The sequence below is a fragment of the Athene cunicularia genome (genome assembly GCF_003259725.1).
Source record: "Athene cunicularia isolate RWA chromosome 2 unlocalized genomic scaffold, athCun1 chr2_part1, whole genome shotgun sequence".
NCBI lineage: Eukaryota > Metazoa > Chordata > Aves > Strigiformes > Strigidae > Athene > Athene cunicularia.
This window is the reverse complement of record NW_020799095.1, coordinates 70,721,001-70,735,668: the sequence shown is the minus strand read 5'-3', so window position 1 is coordinate 70,735,668 and position 14,668 is coordinate 70,721,001. Positions and strand designations below refer to the sequence as shown.

At 38.8% G+C, this 14,668-nt stretch overlaps 1 long non-coding RNA gene across 2 annotated transcripts in view; it reads left to right on the top strand.

The window, feature by feature from the left end:
• Positions 1 to 2,973: 2,973 nt before the first annotated feature.
• LOC113476730 overlaps positions 2,974 to 14,668 on the top strand; it is a 15,925-nt gene continuing 4,230 nt past the window's right edge. Inside the window, exons 1-2 of one of the 2 annotated variants that reach the window (XR_003397772.1) lie at positions 2,974 to 3,183; positions 4,823 to 4,826. This is a non-coding gene — a long non-coding RNA (uncharacterized LOC113476730). Of the gene's footprint in view, positions 3,184 to 4,005; positions 4,010 to 4,822; positions 4,827 to 14,668 lie in introns of both variants that reach the window. The other variant, XR_003397771.1, reaches the window with a different exon arrangement.

Sequence of the window (14,668 nt, the reverse complement as noted above, 5' to 3'; positions counted from 1 at the left end):
ACTGAGAAACATTGGCTCATTATTTGATCTTCCTGAAAAAATTTCATTTCAGACTTACAGTTGACATTAGTGGAATTCTTGTTCACCCCCTTAATGAACCTTATTCTTAAATAAGGAGTAGGGTAATTGCCTTCCTGATCTTCAACCTATGAAAATTATGTAAATATTTAGTAAAAACATATTTTGAAAAAACACTCCCCCACATGTCCCCCCCGCAAAATTCAGATTTGTTTTTAAACCAGTACACAACCCTTTGTTCTTCCCAGGGAGGGTGTGAGGGGATGTGGTCTGAGCTATACAGTGAAGAAAACTGAAGTATAATATTGATAAGCATGTTCTATTTTTTCTTCTACAAGCAGTTTTCATTTCTTTCTAATTTCTTTTATTTATTTTGTTTCTTCCTATTTACATATTTACTGCAACAAATTTCACACTAAATCAGAAATGTTACATTCTGCTGGTTAAACTCTGACACTGTCCAACTGCATTAATCTCCTGATATCAATGTCAGGAGATAAAAAGTGATCTAGTTTTTATTATCAGAAAAACAAATAAAAATCAATTCAGGTCTGTATGTGGAATATTTTTCCATCATTAAGAAGAATCAATCTGTCAACCTGTATTTTGTTAGTTTTCTGGAAAATGAGTTCAGATATCTACAGCTTGAGGCACTTAATTTTAAATGGGAAAACAGATAGCATCACATACAGAATCAATTTTCTGGGTACACTTAAGTGCAAAATTAACTGCTCCAGTGTGACATAGTTTCACTCTTTCAGCATGACTTGAAAGTTGAGTTTTTCAAGAGAAGCTCTTCTATGCAGGGACTTTCTGTTCTATATGAAAGATTGAAGACATTGATCACTCAGAATAAAATATTTAAGAAGACTCTCAGATTGATCAATTGTTTATGTATTTTGCAAATCCCAAAAGTCAATAGTCAGAAGAAAATGTTAAGAGAGTTAAACCCAGTAATGGACTATCTGTATTCTATAGCTTTGCTCCTAGCTTTCTCTAAGGCAGTGACTCAGTAAAAACACGTATCAGATTTACCCCATCTTAGATCAAACAGTGACACAGAATTCCTTTTTTGTATTCCACCCCATCCCCACCGCCCTCTTTTCTGTTGTGGTAAGGTATTAGCTGTCTTTTTCTACCTGCCAATCCACAGACATGTGGCGCTTAGATCGCAGCTATCCCTTGAAGGAGGTTAAAACCTTTGTGGGAACAAAAGCACAAACACCAATATGGTGGTTGCTATTTGCTCAATTTATTAACTGTGCAATTGTTTTATATACGCCTTTCTGTACATCATGAGATCTTTAGTTCCCTGTTCTTTCTGTGCATCGTGAGATCTTTCATGCACCTCTATTCTTCTCATACATTGCAAGATCTTCCGAGCGCCTCTCCCTACACTTCCCCCTCCCCATGCTTTACCAACCATGTGTCAGAGGTTGTATAAGGCCGATGCCTCCTAGGTCTCATCTGTCTTTGTTTTGCAGCAGCACCTGCAAGACTTGAGAGCTGTATCAATCAAGGGTTAGACAAACTTCGAAAACACCGCATGCTTAGAATAGTTACACAGAAGGCTGAAAGAATACAGCAGTTACAATTACTAGATAAAAGGGTAGCGTAATTTCACTACTTATAATTAAGGGATATGACTAAATACTATAAAAATAAACAGTAAGGAAAATACGGAGCAACACAATTAATAGGAGTACTAACATTCGGATCCGGAATTGCTAGGGAACCCTGGATGCAGTGAGAATTTAGTGCTCTTCCTCACAAACTGGAAATCCTACGCGATGCGTCCATCCATAGGTGAGGCATCCAACATCGCTGCAAGCAGCTCCAGCCTCTAAATCAACAGGCCAAAATAACTGGCACTTTTCTTTGTGCAGAAACATCTGATTTCATCCTCCTGTTGGGTTCCACCCAGAGCCTGGCCACTACTCAAGGGGGAAAACCAAGGGAGTTTCTAATAAGGTTAAACACTTTGAGTTCTTAATTCTTAATATTGTTAAACAAAGTTGAATATGCACATTCTTACAGCATTTCATCCTTATTAATAACTACATTCTATCTAAACTACATCTTTCACTAGTGACTAGTAAGCCTATATATCTCATTAAGGGGTTGCAATTACTGTTAGCATTTTCTCTTAAAAGAATTGGCAACTGTAGTGTAGTTTGTCCTGTTGCAGTTGCAAACATTACCCAGACATTCTGCTTAAATTATCAGTTGAAGAATTGCAAACTGTTGGTACAGGGGCATCCACAGCAACCACAGCTGGCTCCTGAGTCCTGGCTGCCTCTCATGCCTCAGGTATGGTTGCACACACCTTGCCAGTAATCACCAGGGACTGTGACCTGTGAACACACAAGCATAACTTCTTCCCCGAGTTATTAAAGAAAATGGTCCTATTTGTACCACATCCCTTCACCATCCACTAATTTGACCTTGCCAAATGGTTGTGGTGTTGCCACCAGAATTAATATTTTGGGCACTGGTGTTGACCTGTGAAAAGGTCATCTTTGCGCAACTATCGTTTGATACCAGCTCAATAAACTCTTATGGGTTAAAGTATGGAACTCTTAATAGACATGTTTGAACAGATCAGATGGCGTTGCCATAGATAGACAAAAGGGTCTTTTTCCTGTCTCATTTGCTATAGTTACCTCTATGTTGGGTCTAGGCAAGATGGTTCATCTAGCGAAAGATCCAAGTAGCCAAAGACCACAGAAAATCTACAAAAACTTTTAAGAAATGGTTATTTCAGGCTTTATGTATCGTGCAGGTATCCATTTAATTAAACCATCCTTTTCCACTGCTGCGTACCCACGCCCAAACTCTCAGCGACCAGCCCAATTCCCATGCTATCACTCCCGGTTCCTTGATCTGAACCAAAATATAGTTTTTTGTTGCCTGATTTGGCATAAAGTGTTTCCACAGGGAAGGTGTGGACTCGTCACCTCTAACTGATTTAAAGCATAAAGGGCCCGGGACAAAAGATTCTGCTGCCAGTCTATGGGTATTGTCCCCTTATGACCTTCCCCCTCTCCAAGCTGTTGTAGTTTTGCTTTTAGGGTGCGATGCACATGTTCTACTATTGCTTGTCCTTGACTGTTGTAAGGAAGGCCATGTACTAACTTGATGTCCCATAATGCACACCATTCTTTGGTACATTTAGCGATGAAATAAGGGCCATTATCTGTCTTGATTTCTTGTGGCTTCCCTAATAAGGCAATGATGCCCTCCCAATGAATAATAACGTGTCTAGCTGTTTGTTTGCGAGCCATTGTGGTTAATATTGTAGAGCTAAAGGTGTTGATGGTTACTATGAGGTATTTATTTGGTTTTAGTAGGTCACATTCTGTTATGTCAGTTTGCCATATCTGATTGGGAGACCCCTTGGATTGACACCTGCCTCCCACAATGGGCCCTTTTGACAGTAGGGTAAAAGTTCCACTATGTTTTTTGCTTGTGACAGAGAAATATGACATGTTTTTCCTAAGGCTTTTGCTCCAAGGTGTAGAAAGGCATGTAAATGCTTTGCAGCATCTAGTGACCATACACCACAAGCCGCCTGGTCAGCCTTACGATTGCCTTCTACAATTGGACCAGGTAGGGATTGGTGACTGTTCACATGTGTAAGAAAGGCCTGTCCTATGCTTTGTTGTAGAGCATCATCAAGTAAAGTTAACGCTTCTGTCTGTACAAATCCTACTGTTGTCATTTTGTGTACAAGTTTATAAACATATAAAGAGTCTGTAACAATATTAATTGGATTCTCTGTTTCCTGCTGGAGTGCCATCTGGACCGCTTTGGCTTCTAACCATTGTACCAATTTATTAGAGTCCACAATTTCTTTTGCCAGCGTCCTTCAGCTTTCCATACAACTGCAGCTGTTTGCGATTGTGATGAGGCATCTGTAAAGTATGTTGTGCCATTAAGAGGGTGCATGACTAGAAGTAGAGTAAGTTGTACCTGAAGTGTTTTCAGGTGTGTAACCCATTGTAGACCCTTTCCAGTTATTATGGAGCCTGGAAAGTCAAAGATGATACATTGTAAGTCTTCTGAACGCGTAACTATGTTGTCCCACACTTGCTGCTTCCAGGGGATAAGTATTGTGTCAAGTTCCTTTCCAAAGTGTTGATGGGTCATATTACGTAGGTGCCCCGTAAGGTCTGCTATAACAGCGAATATGGTAACAAAGGCGGCCTTGATGGTATTTTGGTAAGCCCAGGCTAAAGGCACAGGCTTGCTGTCCATGCCTTGAAACAGGATGCCTACTGTGCCATGTTCAGAAATAAAGCACCCTGCTGTGATTGGCTGTTTTGGATCCCATCATTGCAAAAGTCTCTGTTGTTGTAAAATAGCTTGTATAAGAGTTAAAATGTCCTGACACTGATTTGTGAGTTTCCTTGGTTCCCACAAGTGTTTTTTCAGCAATTCATAAAAGGGTTGCATAAGTCCCAAGGGAATACAGATAAAGCTGCAGAGCCAATGCAAGGCTCCTACTAATTTCTGAACGTCTTGAAGAGTGGCAATGTTTGGAGCAAGAACTATTGGTTGTGGACTTATGTCGTTCCCAGCTAAAGTCATGCCCAGATATTGTAATTGTGTAACTCGCTGGATTTGGCAATGCTCAAATTATGTTGTTGCAACAAGGCTTTGGCACACTGGAACAGGTGTTCCACTTGCTGTTCTGTAGGTGCTGCTAATAATATGTCATCCATATAGTGTACCACATGATGGTCAGTCTTACCTTCTCTCAACAGTGCGATGGCTTTGGCCACATACAGCTGACAAATGACAGGTGAGTTTTACATACCTTGAGGCAGTACAGTCCATTGCCAACGCTGAGCTGGTTGAGCGAGGTTCACAGAAGGCAGAGTAAAAGCAAATATTTGTTTGTTGGCAGGATGTAAAGGGATGCTGAAAAAACAATCTTTGTTATCAATAATCAGAATGGACCAATATTTCGGTATGGTGGAACCCCAGGACAATCCAGGTTGCAGGGCATCCATTGCCTGCATCTGTTGATTTACAGCCCTGAGGTCATGGAGTAAGCACCACTTAGTCTTATCTTTCTTTTGGATAACGAACACAGGAGCATTCCAAGGGCTTGTAGAGGGTTCCAAACGACCCTCCTGTACTTCTATTTCCACTAATTGTTGAAGTGCACTTAGTTTTACTGAGTTAAGCAGCCAATGCTCGACCCACACCAGTAAAGAAGTTAACCATGTAAGTTTTAAGGGTGGTATGTGCTCGGCAGTGGCCTCTAATCTAAATTTGTAATGCCAATTTTCATTTGTTGCATGCAGTCGTGGCCCAACAAAACTCCCTGGAAATTTGCTAATACTATAGGCTTCAGTATCACAATCAAGGCCCCCTTTTTCTGGTTTGGATTTTAAATGTTGTGTCGGTGATTGCTTTGTACACTGTTTTTTCTCCTCCGACACCTGCCACAAATCCCCCAAATGTAGTTTCCCACTGCCCTGGCCACCATTTTTTGCCCACTACTGCTATATCAGCTCCTGAATCAATCATGGCCTGTAGCACTATTTCTTCTGTTCTTCCTGGGCGAGGCTGTCTTATGCAAATGGTGACCATGGGCTTTTCACTACAATCTAGAATGAGAGCCATGTTTCTTGGCTCAGAGTGACCTCCTGTGGACAATTGTGGGCATATTTGATTGTGACTTGGGGAGTATAGGAAAAGTTGCCTCTGATTTGTGGGGGTTGCCTGTGGGGTATTGAAGGAGGCCAGCCCCCATTCCTGGGATCAACCTAACCGGGTAAGCATGTATGGTTGTAGGTTCAAGCTTCACGCCTGACATCACACACTCTTTCATTATGAGCTGCCAATCAGCAGGGTGTTTTTGTAAATAAGAAGAAGTAGCTCCACCCACAATCAAGCATCTGTTCTCTTGGGCGGAGGCTGCCACTATTTGCACCGCTGCTGTCAGTTCCGCTAGCAATTTCGTCATATCCTCCTCCGGTTTCTTCTCCTCCCTTTTTGGCATTGCTTCTCCCTTTTCCATTTAATTAGATTTCGGACCACTGCTGTCTGATTCGTCATCTGGCTCCGCCTGTGTTTTTTGATCTCGCCAATGAGTGAAGTGACTGCTCGTTTCTTTTGTACAAGGGTCAGAAGGCCCTGCCACGATCCAGGGCGCCACCTCCTCCAAAGGAGGGGGTGCACCCAGAAGCCAGTCGATCAGGGAATCCAGCTGGGGCCACCCCTTTTCGCTCTCCTGTTGTTTTTGAATTGCCTGCATTTCTTCTTTCCATTGTTGCATTTTGCTTTCTCCATTTCTCCTCAAGGTCAGCCAGTTGTGTTGCGGCTTCTGCTTTTTGTAATGTTCCCCGAGGATATACAGGGTGGGGGGCAGACCAGAAGGGCTAGTGCTATTTCCGCTCCTTGCTTTGTTCTTGTCAGGGGGTTTTTCTTCTATGGGCCATGCCGCCCCTAGCTTGATAGATTCCTCCTTAGAGGAAATATCTGCAAGGTTTTTTGTCTAAGTAGTTTTTTCTAAGAAACCTTGCAATCCCTTATGTGCATCCTTAGATGCATGTTGTTTGGCTTGGGTGGCTTTCATCAATGCATTTGCCTTATCCCAAGTCATCAAGTGCTCTGGATTTCCCAATTTTGCCTGCTCTGTTAAATCAGCTTTTATTAGAGGCCACAGCTCTGACTTCATACAATCCATCCGCTTGGCCAAAATGCTGAGCTTTAATAATCTTTGTAGCATAGCTTTTAAAGCACTCGACTTCATAGAAGTCTTATGTTGTCTTCCCCGTATTTTAAATACCTTGATTGTGAGCTCCATGGCGCGCCATGGAGCTCCTTCACCTCCTGCCATGTACCGCCAACTGTCACCGTCCGTACACTGGAGTCACCATTTGTTGTGGTAAGGTATTAGCTGTCTTTTTTCTACCTGCCAATCCACAGACATGTGGCGCTCAGATCACAGCTATCCCTTGCAGGAGGTTAAAACCTTCATGGGAACAAAAGCACAAACGCCAATATGGTGGTTACTATTTGCTCAATTTATTAACTGTGCAATTGCTTTATATACACCTTTCTGTACATCGTGAGAACTTTAGTTCCCTGTTCTTCCTGTACATCACGAGATCTTCTGAGCACCTCTCCCTACACTTTTCTACATAAGAAATGTTTTAAAGATGTCCATGGGTTCTGCATAGTTCCAGTTCCATTATTAAAAAGTCAGTACTAAATATCCTTTTTTTAAAGTGTGGATAATTCTAACCAGTGGAAGGAATACTATTCTCCAGCTAGGCAACAGTATTTCAAATATGGAGCATGTCATAATAAAATGCTAAGTTTGATGAAAATTTAATAGAACTGTCTACCACAGTCTGGCAGGCAATTTTTGAAAATTTAGCTTCAGGTTCCTGAAGTCATGCTGCCACCACTCTCACACTGGAAAATTTACTTTCAGAACTACTAAGGAAAAATCTTCTAGTCCAGGAGTCTCATGGCTTCCAGAGATGTATTTCTCCAGAGCTACGTACCTCCCTGCCTAAAACTAACATAATTTTTACTAGATTCCTTGCTGCTGACCAGTCATGAACTGACAACAAGCAAGTTCAATTTTAGACAGCACTTGTCTGATCTTAGAAAGAACATCTTTTCCTTTGGAAAATTTATGTTTCTGTTCCTCTATGAAGGTCTGGGAAAGGATTTCCATTTACAGAAAACATGAAAGTTGTGATATTTGGCCTCTAGCATGAAATGTTTTCAAAAAATTTGAGCTATTGAAAAATAGAAATTGGGTTTCCTGTTGCTGCTGCTAAGAGTTAGCTCTTGTTTCAACATAATACATTCTGGGCTTGACAATATTCCACAAAACCTAGCTCTCTCTGTTTTCTTGCTAGGGTGGCTTTTCACAGTTTTGCTAGTTGTAGTCTACAGATCAATTACCTATACAGTATGAGCAGTGACTGCAATTACAAAAATGTACTAATACCCAGTATTAGTCTATTGAAAATAATACTGATTTATAATTTCCACCACATAATAAAACAAAGCAAATTGCAACTTTGACAATCATAGTTAATGAGACGTAGTTACCTCACAAAGCACTACTTAACCCAATTCATATTTTTTTTTAATTGAAAATTCTCAATATAATAAAATACTGGGGTTTTGTGAACTAAAATGCTTCCTGTTTGCAAGTCTCATTTTTGAGAAATATAATTTTCTTATTAGATTTTTTCTACAAATTTGTGCAATCCTGAACATGATTTTTAACATGGGTAATAATGTACCTTAAGATCCATACTAGAAGTGCAGTGCCCATTGTGTGATGATAAATTATCACTTGCTGATCATTGTAAGAAGGAAAAATATTTAATGTCCAGGAAAGAACTCAGCCTTCATTAAGTAATCATTCTCCCTAAATAGCAAATATAAACATTAAGTGATGAAAAACATATAGCATGAAGAGATGACATTTAAAAAAAAAGGATTGGTTTACAGACAGCTTAGTCCTCTAGCATAGGCTAAATTAACAATGACTTTTAGAGACAATGTAAATCAGTGAGTAAAAGTCTACTGGAATCAACTAAGCAATCGTTTAGTAATAAGAGAATTTGGTCTCCATATCTAATAATATGCCATGTTTAACATTATAAGTATTCATATCAATTTCCCTTGAAATTACTGAAAACTTCTCAATTGTTATGTACTAATACAGAAATTCTAGCAGTACTTTATTGAGGGGTAGCAGTCACATTTCACTGAACTCCTAAAATTTTATTGAAAGAATATTCTTGAAAACCTTTATCATCAGTTTTTATTACCAATCTGATACTTAAATGTCTTAGGGGGGTTAGTACAACTTACCTTTGCAAAATAATCTATTTAACAGTCTCACCCTTTCAGTATGTGACTTCTGAAGTAGCAATAGTACATCTAAAAGGCAGTTTGATACAAGTTAACTTTGCCAGTGGTCAAAGTATGTAGATACCTTTCTTTCTCATATATGACCTCTTTGCAGCCAACCCATTGTCCACCAGTGGTTTTCCATTAGTTAGCAGCATTGGAAACAGAAAGGCTAAAAGTGCTGAGATAAGGGATGTTAGAGGTGCAGAAACTATAAAAATCTGAAATTCCCTCCAAATCCTTCCTGAAGGAGCATTTGTACTTTCTTTGGTGAAGTTTATTCCAAGAGTTGAGAAATCTACTATATTGTCAGTGGGTGAAAAATTCCTGTGTTGAATTTTTATTGAAGCTGACAGACTTGTACCAGCGAAGACTGTACTGATATTTATTAATCCACATAGTATACATCAGATCTTTTCACCCATCAGTAGGCAGCTGATGTAGTTCATATTTTCAATTAAGTAACCTTAGACCAAGCTATTGAGATAAAACAAAAAATCACAAACCAACCAACCAACCAAACCCCAAAGAACAAAAACTAGAAAAACAAACAAATCCATGAGACACTAAAAAGGTTCTTTTGTGAGCTGCTCCCACACAGGCAGGTATCAGCCTGCATCCTCACACCAGTGCCTCCTGCCCAGTGGCAACATTTGACATTTGTCCTTGCTGGATTTCATAAATTTTCTGTTGGCCTGTTCCTCCAGCTTGATTAGGTACATAGGAATGGCTCATTCCTATTATTATTGGCTCGCTCTCCTGGATTTGGTGTCACCTGTGAACTCTGAGAGTGAGCTCTGCCACTTCTTCCAGGGCACTAATAAAGATGTTAAATGGGAGATGTCCTGCAGAGTTGCTGTCATGGTTCATGAACTAAAATTAGATGGAGAAAATATACTCAGAATGGTCCATGTGAGGTCTTAATTCCATCACATCAATCATAGGAGCTCACTGTGGTGGTGTTGTGATGTGGGATGTACCAGTAGGCTCTAATTGCCCTGCCAGCCTCACCTGGGGACTCCACCCGGGCACTCTCTGCCTGTTGGTCCGGGAGCTCAGTCTGAGCTCAGGTCTGCCAGGCTGGGGCACTCCAACCAGGCCTGAGCTGAGCTGCGGGTGTCCCTGAGCCCAGTCTTGACTTCTGGTGCTTTTGAGCAAAATCCCTGAATGGACCCCAGCCCTGAGTCATTCCCTCACCTTGTCTGGGACTGTGGATGGATTGCTGTCCCCAGTTCAGCCCTGCTTGGGTCTTGCCAGGCTGCACCTTATGAGGGAGGGCACTGCTTGTGCTGTGAGCATCTGAATCTCCTACCTCATCCTCCCTTGTGAAGCAGCCTCCCTTTGGCTGCTTTTTAGCAGATGGCTTAACCATTTCACAGCCCTAATATATGTGTCCGGATCAGGAATTTGTTGTGGAATATATATGATTTTTGTTGACTAAGGCTTCCTTATGTCCAACTAAACTTTTCTCCAGCCTGTGAAGTAGGTCAGTGTAGAGGAAGAAAAGAGACATGGAGAATTCCAGCCTTAATATTATGGCAGAATAAGATAAGAAAAGGTTGAAAATTCAGCCTTGACATCACAAAAATTACTTTATCTTGGTTAAAATAAACAAGTCTTATAGTACCATAATTTTCAGTTTCTTTAAGTGATTTTACTGCTTATTGTGGCACCTACTTCTGGCAATACAAAAATTTCTCAGATCAATAGAGTATAAAAAATGTAGGAATTCAGTTCATAATTATTATTGTCTGCCCTGAGGCATGTTCCATGGTCTTTCTTCCTTTCATCAATCTTGCAGTGAGGTAAGAGAAAAAAGAAAAAAAAAAAAAAAAAAAAAAATCCTGGAAAAAATGCATGAATGGAAATGTTAAAAATACATATTGTAAATAAGATCATTGTATTCATGTTCTTTCAAAAGTTTTCATAGTTCTGACACAAATGTTTATTTTAATTTTAATTTAGATGTTCCTAAAGAAACCACGCCAAAGAGACCTGGGAGATCACTTCCTAGTTTCAAGAAACTAGTGAAAACTGTGTGAGTCACAAGCATTAAGTCCTCTTCTTTTTCTTCACAGTTCAGTTTAGTAAACAAAGTACTTCCTTTCTAAGATTTTGCAGTGTGATTAAACCAATTTTCTTTCATCTATAGAACAGAAGTGATTATATTAGATGGTTTTGTTTCCTGCAGCAAAGTAATTTTCTGCATGACCAGCACTAATGTAATTTGGGAGATTTTAATAAGGGATAATTATTTTTAAAATTAAACTTTAAACAGAGTGCATATAGTAATAATACAGCAGAGAAGTGCACAAGATTATCGAGCTCCTTTTAAAACTGTTAACGCTGCAGTGAGCTCTTCTATGATTCAGAGTAGCACAGGATTGCCAGAATGGCAAAGATTTTTCCACGTTTTTTCTCCTTGTTTCTTGCTTTATTCAAACCTTTATAAGACATGTTTACAGAAGGAGCAAATTCTCACATTCATAGAGAAAAATCTAAACATGGTTGGAAGTTTTTGTAAAAAAGAATGTGAGAATAGCATAAACATCAGAAAATTAAATGCTCATGTCAGGAACTGTCACATTCCACCCAACTTTCTCATTTAAATAGATGGATGGCAATTTTTAAATATATGATCGAAGCCTCATTCTGTACCTGAAAGCCAGACGCTGTAGAGAACACAGTCAGACACTGCAGAGATCTTAATCTGGCTGTATATAGCTTCTCAAAGGATGGAGCAATGTGGTTTGTTTTGGTTTTTACTATGTGAGAATGGTGCAAATGCACTATGATCATCATTAGGACTATAGGATGATCTTGATGACTTCTGTGAGTCTTTAACCCATGCTATCAAAGTTTGTTATTTTGTACAGTCAGAAATTTCAAAAATGTCCAGTTACTTTTGGAAGCAGAAAAAGACAGGAAGACGTCTCTGATAGAAAAAGTAATCTTTTCCCATTTTCTGAGCTTGTTCCAAAGCATGAGTCTACTGCAGTGTAATTTTCCCTCTTTTAGTTATTTTAGATTTGGCAACATTTACCAGGTGAAAGAAATTATGTAAACAAGATACATACAGCTGAATAGTACAAACATTTATTGGTTCATACACACAGAGCAGATAGTAGGAACTAATGAGTTACTAGGGCTTAGCCTAGTTAACATGTCCATTAATATGCTCATAATGAGTCTTTGCTAGCCAGTCAGTCTTAGATTAGGGGACATTGGCCTATATTGCTCCCTGAAATGGGCCAATGTTCAATGTCAATTGATGCTCAGCATGGCTGTTTTTAGTATGTTTCAATTTCCCGATATTTTTTTGCTTACCATTGTCTGCCTTTTCATAGCTGTAGATTTCCTCTTGAATCCTTGAGCTCTCTAACCTCTGTCTTTGTTTTGCTTTTCTTATCATGCATGACTAGTTTATGTACTTTCTTATGTATTCTTTTTCAAAATAGAAGAGATTTAGTGGTAAACCTGATCCAAGGTCATCCACCTGCATGTAAGAGTTGCTAAGATTAGAGTCTGATGTTACTCAAAGAGTGCAGAGAGGAAGGACCAAAAGAATAATAGCTGTAGTACTATGGGGTGGGTATGTTAGGTAAGAAATTCAGGTAAGTACATAGGAGAGGAAACTAAAATGACAAGAATTTGGAGTAACTGTGAGCTTAGGAAAAAATGCAGTTTATTTGTAGAGAAAATTATATGAATGTGGAAATATTTCTGTAAAAATGTAATGGAATGCGAGCTATAAGGAGATTTTAAACTATAGTAAGCCAAATGCAAACAGTGGAATAGCAGTGTGGCACTAGCAAATGATCATAAGTCTTTTCCCTCTTTGGTGATTCTCTTACAGGGGAATGATAGAGTATTTTACATAACTGAGTAAATACATTGATATTCAAAGTATTACAGCTGCATTCATTACTATTTTACTATAAATTGGCAGTTATAGTTCTAAAGAGAAATTTGTCTGAAATCTTACACTTTATTAGAAGCAGTTTGATACAGGTATTCATCCAGATGAATGGGCTTCATATCTAGATGTGTTCCTGAAGATTTCTCCTACCTGTGTAAGAGCTGATTATCCATCTTCTTAATCTTTCTTGCCAGTAGTTATTTAGAACACATTAATCACACTTGTGAATGAGCAACTATTAATATACTGAACAGAAAGGTTCAGATTCTGTGAATAGTTAAAGATCATTTCCTTTCACACTGTCCTTCAGCTCCTTCCAAACCCTTCATTGCAATTTCAGTTTATATGTCTCCTCTACCCTGCCGTATAGTTGCATTTGGAGATAATAGCATTTTAAGAAGATAAAACTTGTTACATTTTGAGTGAGGATTCTTTCTACTGCTTGAACACAGTCTATAGAAAGGAATAGTTTCTGTTGTGCCAGTAGTTTAGGACCTATTCATGTGTCAACTGTAGAAGTGTAATATTTTTTTGTGTTTGAAGTATAATGATTTCTGTTACTTGAAAAGATCAGAAGTTCCAGAAGTTGGTATTAGACTCTAATACTTGTGGATGTCAATGAATTCTGAACGTTCAGCATCATATTAGGGATCAGTGACACATCATATCTGACCATGAGAGTAGTGCTTGTCAGCACTCTATTTTTCAAGTTGAATATGACAATTTTTTTCAATATCTTGTATGGTGCCTAATTGCTGCTGGTTTACTGGACACGACATTATGAAATAAAGTGACATCAGTTGTGACTGTAAGACATCTACATAGTTGCTCCCATAGCAGCAAAGAGTATCAGTGGCCAAATACAGTCTGTTGCAGTGCCCAGTTGAGCAAGGAAGCAGATCATCCCTAGAAGACTGAAGAAAAAGCTGACCGAATTACTCGTAAGAAGTCTGTAAATTGTTAGTTTGAATGGTATCTTACTACTTTCTTAAACATTTCACAGAAAACACTATTTTACATATCACTCTTCATGCCTCCAGAAAATAAGGAACAAGAAAGTTTCTTCAGAAGTTTCCATTCTCCTTTTGTTATATCATACTTGCATCACTTTGTTTTTTGAGATGAAGACATGGCATTTGCAGTCATTCTTCTAGATGCTTGGTGTGGACTGTTAGTCTTCAACTGGAATGTTTTGATCAGACTTAGGGAAATAATCAACATTTTACAATTATAAATTTTCCATCACTGATGGAATATAAGAGAAAATGATACAACCTTTCCCTGTAAGTACAGATTATACTCTGCATATAGCTTTTCAGTCATGACGGTGATGTTATGTGTTCTTTTATGTGTAACTTTCTCCAAAGAGTTTGAGTTCATGCTATGCTTTTATGTGCATTTTTCTAGTGTTAGGAAGAGGCTTTCATACTGTTTTGATTTCCCTTTTCAGGTATACCAGGAAGGTATTTAATACTAATAATATTTTTCTCAGAAAATAAAAGGTATGTGGTAGAAACATGAAAACGCAAAATTATGCTGGTTTCTGTGCTGCAGCGAATATAAATCTGTGAATCCTTTGAGGCTTGTGGTACTGATGTACAACAGTGGGAGTCTGTAGCATATTTAGCGCTTTTAATGGAATCACCACAAATAAACCACTACTAAAATTATTTCTCTAAATTAAATGAGATTTTACTGATGACTAAATAATATCACAGTAATAGGTAGTGTAATGGTTTCTTTTGGGATTATCTGTTCTAAACTTTTGTGGTGCAACAGAATCAGACATGTTAGCCCCAAAAGATTTATATATATATATATATATATATATAT